Raw genomic sequence first — 8,329 nt, forward strand, 5'->3', positions numbered from 1 at the left:
AACAGCATATCTGAGGGCATGAAGTTCAAACTTTCTGCCAGTTGACTGAGCATGTACTTTTTCAGAATATTGTACCAACTATTTATTTACCTTTCTTATGAAAGTGATAACGTTTCATTTAAACTAGATTTCATCACTGGACTACATTCTCGTAAAAGTTGGCTTTGACACTCTGAACAAGGAAATATACTACATTCTTTGCCCTCAGCCCTGAACTCTCTTTGCCAACCTCACTGCCAAATTGAGTCTTAATCTGGCTTTGGAACTGGCACTGCTATCCTTTTTTCCCCTCAGATGTTCTAAGCGTTTTACACTGGAAAACTATTAATTCATTTGGAAATGATAGAGGGTCGCTCACATCTGAACTTGAAATGGAGCTACATCGTGTAATTATATAAGACTGGCGTAAAAATTGATTAATTCTCCAAATAGTAATGTCGTTCTGTTTGGTCATGAGTTGGCAGTGTGGAGAGGCTGGCTAAGGGTAAATATTGTACTGGCATGCCTAATATGCCCTCAAGAGGGGAATGTTTCCTTGAATATGTCGTATCATATTAGATTTCAGTGATAACCGAGTTGGGTTATAAGTGATATGTTTTTTAGCAGAAGATAGGTGGAGGAAGTCAACAACACATATTTATATGAGTCCAACAACACAATATTCTCACTTTCTTCACCCTCTTCTCGCTGCAGCGTTACGTGGATGGGGGGATCAGTGACAACCTTCCTCAGTCGGAGCTGAAGAACACCATCAGCATTTCTCCGTTCTCGGGCGAGAGCGACATCAGTCCCCGGGACACCTCCTTCAACTTCCACGAGCTGCGATTCACCAACACCTCCATCCAGATTAACCTGGGCAATATGTACCCGCCTCAGCAATGCCCTGTTCCCCCCAGAACCCAAGGTAGGACGCCCGCTATGACTGCTTACCAATGCGTTATGCATAGTCGCAGGAAGATGTTAGGTGGTGGGCGCATTATTAAAAAAATGTGCCTGCGCTACAGACGGCTATAACCGTCCGCTAATACAGGAAGGAAAGGCCCCGTGCACTACTTCTGTGAAAATTAAATTAAAAATAAATACATTCAGGGGGTGCTGCAGCACGTTATATATGGGTTATGAATGTGTTATGAAGTCCTTATGTAGGCCCTGTTCCCAAAGGTAGGATGGAGGATCAGGATGCTCCTTAGTCCCATTCATTAGATGGGTTGTTTATGACTACTTGTAAATAAATGCCTTATGTATGGATTATGAATGTGTTATGAAATCCTTATTTAGGTACCCTTGAAATAGTTGTTTTCCATGGTTCTAAACATTCTATACATTTCTGTGGGAGAGTGTAGTAGTCTGGTATGGGAGACTGGACACCTCATAGTTTGACCCCTGACCTCCCACTATCCTATTCCCTGATTATACAACCCCATTTCGCCCCCTACCCTGTCTCCTCTTTGGACTCTGCCTCCTACCCTTACCTCCCATACTTCCCATCTGAACTTTGCCCTCCCCTGTCCCTCCCTAACTCCATAGTGATCAATACTGGCAGGACATTATTGGCTTCTGTCCCTGTTGAATTACATTCCCTGTATTCCACATTCTTCTTCACTGTCTGGATAATAACATGGGAGTGAACTTTTAGCGTAAGACAAACTTTGCCCTCTTTGAGGTTGATCTGTGTCTCTTGGTAATAACACCGTTTTCGCTGTGTTATTATTGTTGCTGTAATCCAAGATTTGCCACCGTCTTTTCCCTTCACGTGTGCCTGGAATGTTGTGTTTTCTGGAATTTTGGGATGATGTCATCCCTGTGGTCACAAATCCCGCCAACAGAGCCATGTGCAGAGGCCCTACTTAGAATAAGTGAATAATGTGTTTTTCTTGACTCAGGAAACCTTTACATTTGACAGTGTTTACATATGACATGGACAGACACACACATAGAAAACTCCACCCTAACTTTTCCCTCACGTATAATAATTTAACCTACCCTGACTAACTTCACACATAGGTAGTGTCACTGTGAAGTTACCTGGCCAGATACCTCTCTCCCTGTGGCTTTGTTGTTGTAGGAACACACAGAATAAGGAGTAGCCAGAGAACAGAGAGAACTCTGCCACGTTGACCTTTAACCCCTAGTCAAAGACTTCCTGGATTGTTGTCCATTCACAAATACAGGAGCCTGTTGCCCAGGAGGGTTCAGGCTGATATAAGTAATTCCCCTCTGTTTTATGTGGTTAAAAACAGCTGTACTAGTGTAATACAGTTGTTAACTGTCAGCAATAACATGATTGCTAATCAGTCAGTGGTAGTGATAACAAATGACAAAATTAATGTGAGATCATGTCACGCCCTGACTCTGGGGACTTTTATTTGTTGAGTCAGGGTGTGATTTTCTATGTGGTACTTTCTATGTTCTGATCTGGTAGGTGTATTTCTATGTTGGCCGGTGTGGTTCCCAATCAGAGGCAGCTGTAGCTCGTTGTCTCTGATTGGGGACCATACTTAGGCAGCCTATTGGCACTAGTGGGTTGTGGGATCTTGTTCCGTGTGAGGTACAGTGGGGAAAAAAAGTATTTAGTCAGCCACCAATTGTGCAAGTTCTCCCACTTAAAAAGATGAGAGAGGCCTGTAATTTTCATCATAGGTACACGTCAACTATGACAGACAAAATGAGAAAAAAAAATCCAGAAAATCACATTGTAGGATTTTTTATGAATTTATTGGCATATGATGGTGGAAAATAAGTATTTGGTCAATAACAAAAGTTTCTCAATACTTTGTTATATACCCTTTGTTGGCAATGACACAGGTCAAACGTTTTCTGTAAGTCTTCACAAGGTTTTCACACACTGTTGCTGGTATTTTGGCCCATTCCTCCATGCAGATCTCCTCTAGAGCAGTGATGTTTTGGGGCTGTCGCTGGGCAACACAGACTTTCAACTCCCTCCAAAGATTTTCTATGGGGTTGAGATCTGGAGACTGGCTAGGCCACTCCAGGACCTTTAAATGCTTCTTACGAAGCCACTCCTTCGTTGCCCGGGCGGTGTGTTTGGGATCATTGTCATGCTGAAAGACCCAGCCACGTTTCATCTTCAATGCCCTTGCTGATGGAAGGAGGGTTTCACTCAAAATCTCACAATACATGGCCCCATTCATTCTTTACTTTACACGGATCAGTCGTCCTGGTCCCTTTGCAGAAAAACAGCCCCAAAGCATGATGTTTCCACCCCCATGCTTCACAGTAGGTATGGTGTTCTTTGGATGCAACTCAGCATTCTTTGTCCTCCAAACATGACGAGTTGAGTTTTTACCAAAAAGTTATATTTTGGTTTCATCTGACCATATGACATTCTCCCAATCCTCTTCTGGATCATCCAAATGCACTTCAGACGGGCCTGGACATGTACTGGCTTAAGCAGGGGGACACGTCTCGCACTGCAGGATTTGAGTCCCTGGCGGCGTAGTGTGTTACTGATGGTAGGCTTTGTTACTTTGGTCCCAGCTCTCTGCAGGTCATTCACTAGGTCCCCCCGTGTGGTTCTGGGATTTTTGCTCACCGTTCTTGTGATCATTTTGACCCCACGGGGTGAGATCTTGCGTGGAGCCCCAGATCGAGGGAGATTATCAGTGGTCTTGTATGTCTTCCATTTCCTAATATAATTATAATAATAATAATTAGTCATTTAGCAGACGCTCTTATCCAGAGCGACTTACAGGAGCAATTAGGGTTAAGTGCCTTGCTCAAGGGCACATCGACAGATTTTTCACCTAGTCGGCTCGGGGATTAGAACCAGCGACCTTTCGGTTACTGGCACAACGCTCTTAACCACTAAGCTACCTGCCGCTAATAATTGTTCCCACAGTTGATTTCTTCAAACCAAGCTGCTTACCTATTGCAGATTCAGTCTTCCCAGCCTGGTGCAGGTCTACAATTTTGTTTTTGGTGTCCTTTGACAGCTCTTTGGTCTTGGCCATTGTGGAGTTTGGAGTGTGACTGTTTGAGGTTGTGGACAGGTGTCTTTTATACTGATAACAAGTTCAAACAGGTGCCATTAATACAGGTAACGAGTGGAGGACAGAGGAGCCTCTTAAAGAAGAAGTTACAGGTCTGTGAGAGCCAGAAATCTTGCTTGTTTGTAGGTGACCAAATACTTATTTTCCACCATAATTTGCAAATACATTCATTAAAAATCCTACAATGGGATTTTCTGGATTTTTTTTTCTCAATTTGTCTGTCATAGTTGACGTGTACCTATGATGAAAATTACAGGCCTCTCTCATCTTTTTAAGTGGGAGAACTTGCACAATTGGTGGCTGACTAAATACTTTTTTTCCCCACTGTATGTTGTTTGTCTACCTTGGACTTCACGTTTCGTTTCATTTGTTGTTTTGTCGTGGTGTTTATTCAGTATAAATAAACATGTATGCATATCACGCTGCGCCTTGGTCCGTCCCGTCTGTAAGCGAACGTGACAGATCATATATCTTGTGTGGGTATATCTGAGTCATAATGATCCTGTGATATGATTATGAGTGTCTTACATGGGTATCCTCTATCGCTTAAATAAGAGCAGTATATTTATTCAATCTACCTCTTGCATATGATCCCCTACCTCAATAGGTATGATCTATGTGTTTTCTTTGGCAGGTCATGGCAGAGATATGTCAGAGTGGCTACAAGGACGCCCTTCGCTTTCTTGAGGAGAACCGTGAGTATTACTATGTTGCCTTTGACAGTAATAGTGGCAGTACTAAAATGATAAGCTACTGTGACATACATGCAGTGAGCATCAATGATGTCAATTGAACAGGGTTCAACATGAAGTGTGGAGTAAACCAGCACTTATTTATGGGGTAGTATTTTTATGCTGTGTTACAAAGATTATTAATGTATTGTTTATGATGTCAGATCTGCTGAAGCTGGAGTGTCCGACTGTCGGCCCCAACCCATCAGAAGCCATTCACACCTGCTGCTGCAAGCCCATCGCCACGGAAACCACTAAGGACTGGATGCTCCGGCGGCTCCGCCTCCTGAGGAAGCGGCACTGGTGGCTGGACGAGCAGATTGTTGACAACCTGCCTATCCAAATCAAAAAAGGTAGATAGGAGGTTAACCTAGACTTTCAGATATTTTCTGCTCAAAGCTGTTAGAAGCTGTTGTTATCTAGTTATAACATTGTGTTGTCACTGTGCTCTTGTCAATGACATGTGGTTGTTGTGTGTATCTGAAAGTCCTCTGAAGCTGTGCCCGTGTCAGCGAAGTGTAACATATTGTGTGTCTTTGACTGTAGTGTTCTGTGAGGCGTGCCAGCAGAAGCCTGGTCTGTATACTCAGGTGTCCGAGATGCTGCCGGTCAGAGTGGCCTCCTACATGCTCCTGCCCTGCACACTACCTGTGGTGTCAGCCTACTCAGTGGGCAAGAGGTAAGACTACATCCTACACCACTAGTGCTACCTACCACAAACAAGCCCTCAATGAACTCAATGCGGTCACAGTAGCTCAAACAGTAACCAATGATAACAACAGTAATGCAAACAAATCAGCTTCTAAAAAGCCCTGAACTAGCCTTTAGCATAACTAGCCTTTAGCATACATTAGCCAATACCTTCAAACTAGCCCTGACAGCAACCACTGACAACAAAGTAGTAATTAGCCCACCACAGCAACCAAATAACACTGGGAATGCAAACAAACTAGGAATACAAACAGGTTTCCTACTAAATGCAATCAATTTGAATGTGCTGCACAGGGACGCCACCTAGTGGGCAAGTCAATCCACCCAGGAATTGTTGAGAACTGGCCTCCCGTAGTGGTACATCACAGTACATTGACTCTCTGTGTTGTCCCTCTCCTGTGCTCCAGGTTTGTGGAGTGGATCCCAGAGGTGCCTGCAGACATGCGTTGGCTAGCTGGGGTGGCTGGGGATGTGGCTGGGAGCGTGTACAGACAGGCCTGGAGAGGAGCACCAGCAGACGTAACCAGGTGAGAGACATGGAGTTATTACTACTGGGTTATATTATGGATGGATGGAGTCTACTTGTAGATTTGTATGTCTGTCATACAGTATAAATAAAGTCTAATGGCCTTGTGTGTTTTTCTTTTTGCAGTGATGGTTCCCTGAGGAATTGCCTGAGTTTGCCTCCACCCCTGGATAGTGACAGACACAGGGAGAGAAACGGTCACCTCGCCGGGTTCGCTCTCTCTGCTCTCGACCTCCAAAGCCAATACTGGAACATCCCGACCCCACCCTCTTCCCACTGCCCCACCAGCCCCCTCATGCCCAGCCCCTCCCCACGACAGATCTGCTTCTTTGTTGGCTCGCAGGACGAGACTGACTGACAGTCCCACACACCAATGAGAGGACACTGTGACTTTGTATTAAAAGATGATAGGACAGTCCAGCTCAAGATACCTCCCACAGGACCTGTCTGTAGGCTATAGGAACTGTGAAGGGTGGTTTGGGATGGACAAATGATGGTCATGTGATTGAATAGCTTTGGGATCCAGAACTGTTGCTATAGACACACTAATGACTCAATCATGTATTTTAATCACTCCACCAATCATATTTTATTATATTGTACACATTGGAAAACAATGTACCAGCTCACCACCAAAGACCTCTGCAAGTGAATTCCTTTTAGAAATTATACATTTTATAACTACAACTCTAACTACCTACCTACCTTCTTACCTACCTACAGTACCTACCTACCAGAAGAAGCTGGTTGCAGGAGCTATAGGATGGCCGGCTCATTGTAATGGCTGAAATATAATAAATGGAATGGTATCAAACATATGGAAACCACATGTTTGACTCCGTTCCAAATCAACCATTCCAGCCATTACAATGAGCCCATCCTCCTATAGCTCCTCCCACCAGCCTCCTCTACTACCAACCTACCTGCAGTACACAGGAGGTTAGTAGCACCTTTATTGGGGAGGACAGGCTTGTGGTAATGGCTGGAGGCGGAATAAGTGGAATGGTATCAAATACATCAAACATGGTTTCCATGTGTTTGATGCCATTCCATTCGCTCTGTTCCAGCCATTATTATGAGCCGTCCTTCCCTCAGCAGCCACCTTTGCTACAGTACCTACCTACCTACCTGTGTTCAGTTAAATGTAGCATTCATACATCATTCCTAACGGACTGTTGACCTTACTTGACGTTGACTTCCTTGACTATGAGCTTTGTTTTTTCCTGACTACTATTAGACAGGACCCTTGCACTGAACTATGAACTACTGTGATGAGCTGTGATGTGAAGAAGTTTGAATCACAATATTCTTGAACATGCCTTTCAGAACTTCTCTCAATGTTGCTTTTGCACAATTATTTGAGTTGTATAGGATTCACAATTGTAATATGGCATCTTCAAATGGGTGATTTTCATGAAACCACTGTGAAAACCTCTGCCTACTTGTGCCTTTTATCATTTTCTGTTGGCCCTTATCTTAATAACATAAAGCACAACAACGGTTTTTATGATGTGACATTCTGTGTTTAAATATACTGTAACTGTTAAAATCCTATTGTGGTGCCTCAACCATCAATATGCGCTAAAATGCCCCACACACTGATCTCAATTGCAACCACTATTGGCCACCATATTACCGCTCCCTAAAGCTTATGTCCGTGTATACTTGAAGTCCTGGTTGCTGCCTGCCAAAACATTTCAAGACTATTTAGCCCTCTGGTGAGTATTATCTTCGGTATAAATTAAACCTAATAATTGAGCAGACTAAGCACAGATTTAACTATTTGAAAATCATTCCGTACAACTGAAATTAGGTATTTCCTTGTTTACCACAGAGAATCTACTGTGGCAATTTACTCTACAGATTTTATGAATATAAAGCTTGTGTTGCTATACTTACTTTCATTTCCAATTAATGTAACCCATTAACAAAAACGTGTCTTAATACAGTATGGTCATTTAGTCAAATAGTATGAAATACAGCAGAAGTGTGTTAATAATGTCACTAGCATATTCCATGTACACTAAAAGTTCACTTGAACATTGGTGTACTCTTTCAGTACTTCAATACAGACTTTCATTAAACTTTGTTCTTTGTCTTTTATTTCAGTGCATTTCTATGGTGTTGAAGGACATTACATTGTAGTGTATTTGTTGTTATACTAAATCACATTTTATAGGGTATGAATAACATGTTTGTGACATTAACACACTTCTGTTGTACTTGAGAATAACTTTCAGGTACATTTTAATTGTGTATAAAGTACACCTCAAATAATGATTTACAAGTCCTGTTTAAACTCCCACTCCTCCCCCTACAACAATACACACAATACACACAAATCTAAAAGC

The 8,329-nt window shown here is 42.8% G+C and overlaps 1 pseudogene across 1 annotated transcript in view; it reads left to right on the top strand.

Moving 5' to 3' along the window:
- The window catches only part of LOC311140311 (patatin-like phospholipase domain-containing protein 2), a 65,235-nt pseudogene extending 57,173 nt beyond the window's left edge, over nucleotides 1–8,062 (top strand). The window contains exons 4-9 of the transcript XR_014615503.1: nucleotides 694–904; nucleotides 4,645–4,705; nucleotides 4,906–5,094; nucleotides 5,288–5,420; nucleotides 5,860–5,979; nucleotides 6,105–8,062. The product of XR_014615503.1 is annotated as a patatin-like phospholipase domain-containing protein 2 (transcript). The remainder of the gene's footprint in view (nucleotides 1–693; nucleotides 905–4,644; nucleotides 4,706–4,905; nucleotides 5,095–5,287; nucleotides 5,421–5,859; nucleotides 5,980–6,104) is intronic.
- The last annotated feature ends 267 nt before the right edge of the window (nucleotides 8,063–8,329 follow it).

This window comes from Coregonus lavaretus, assembly GCF_964263955.1.
Source record: "Coregonus lavaretus genome assembly, chromosome: 13".
NCBI lineage: Eukaryota > Metazoa > Chordata > Actinopteri > Salmoniformes > Salmonidae > Coregonus > Coregonus lavaretus.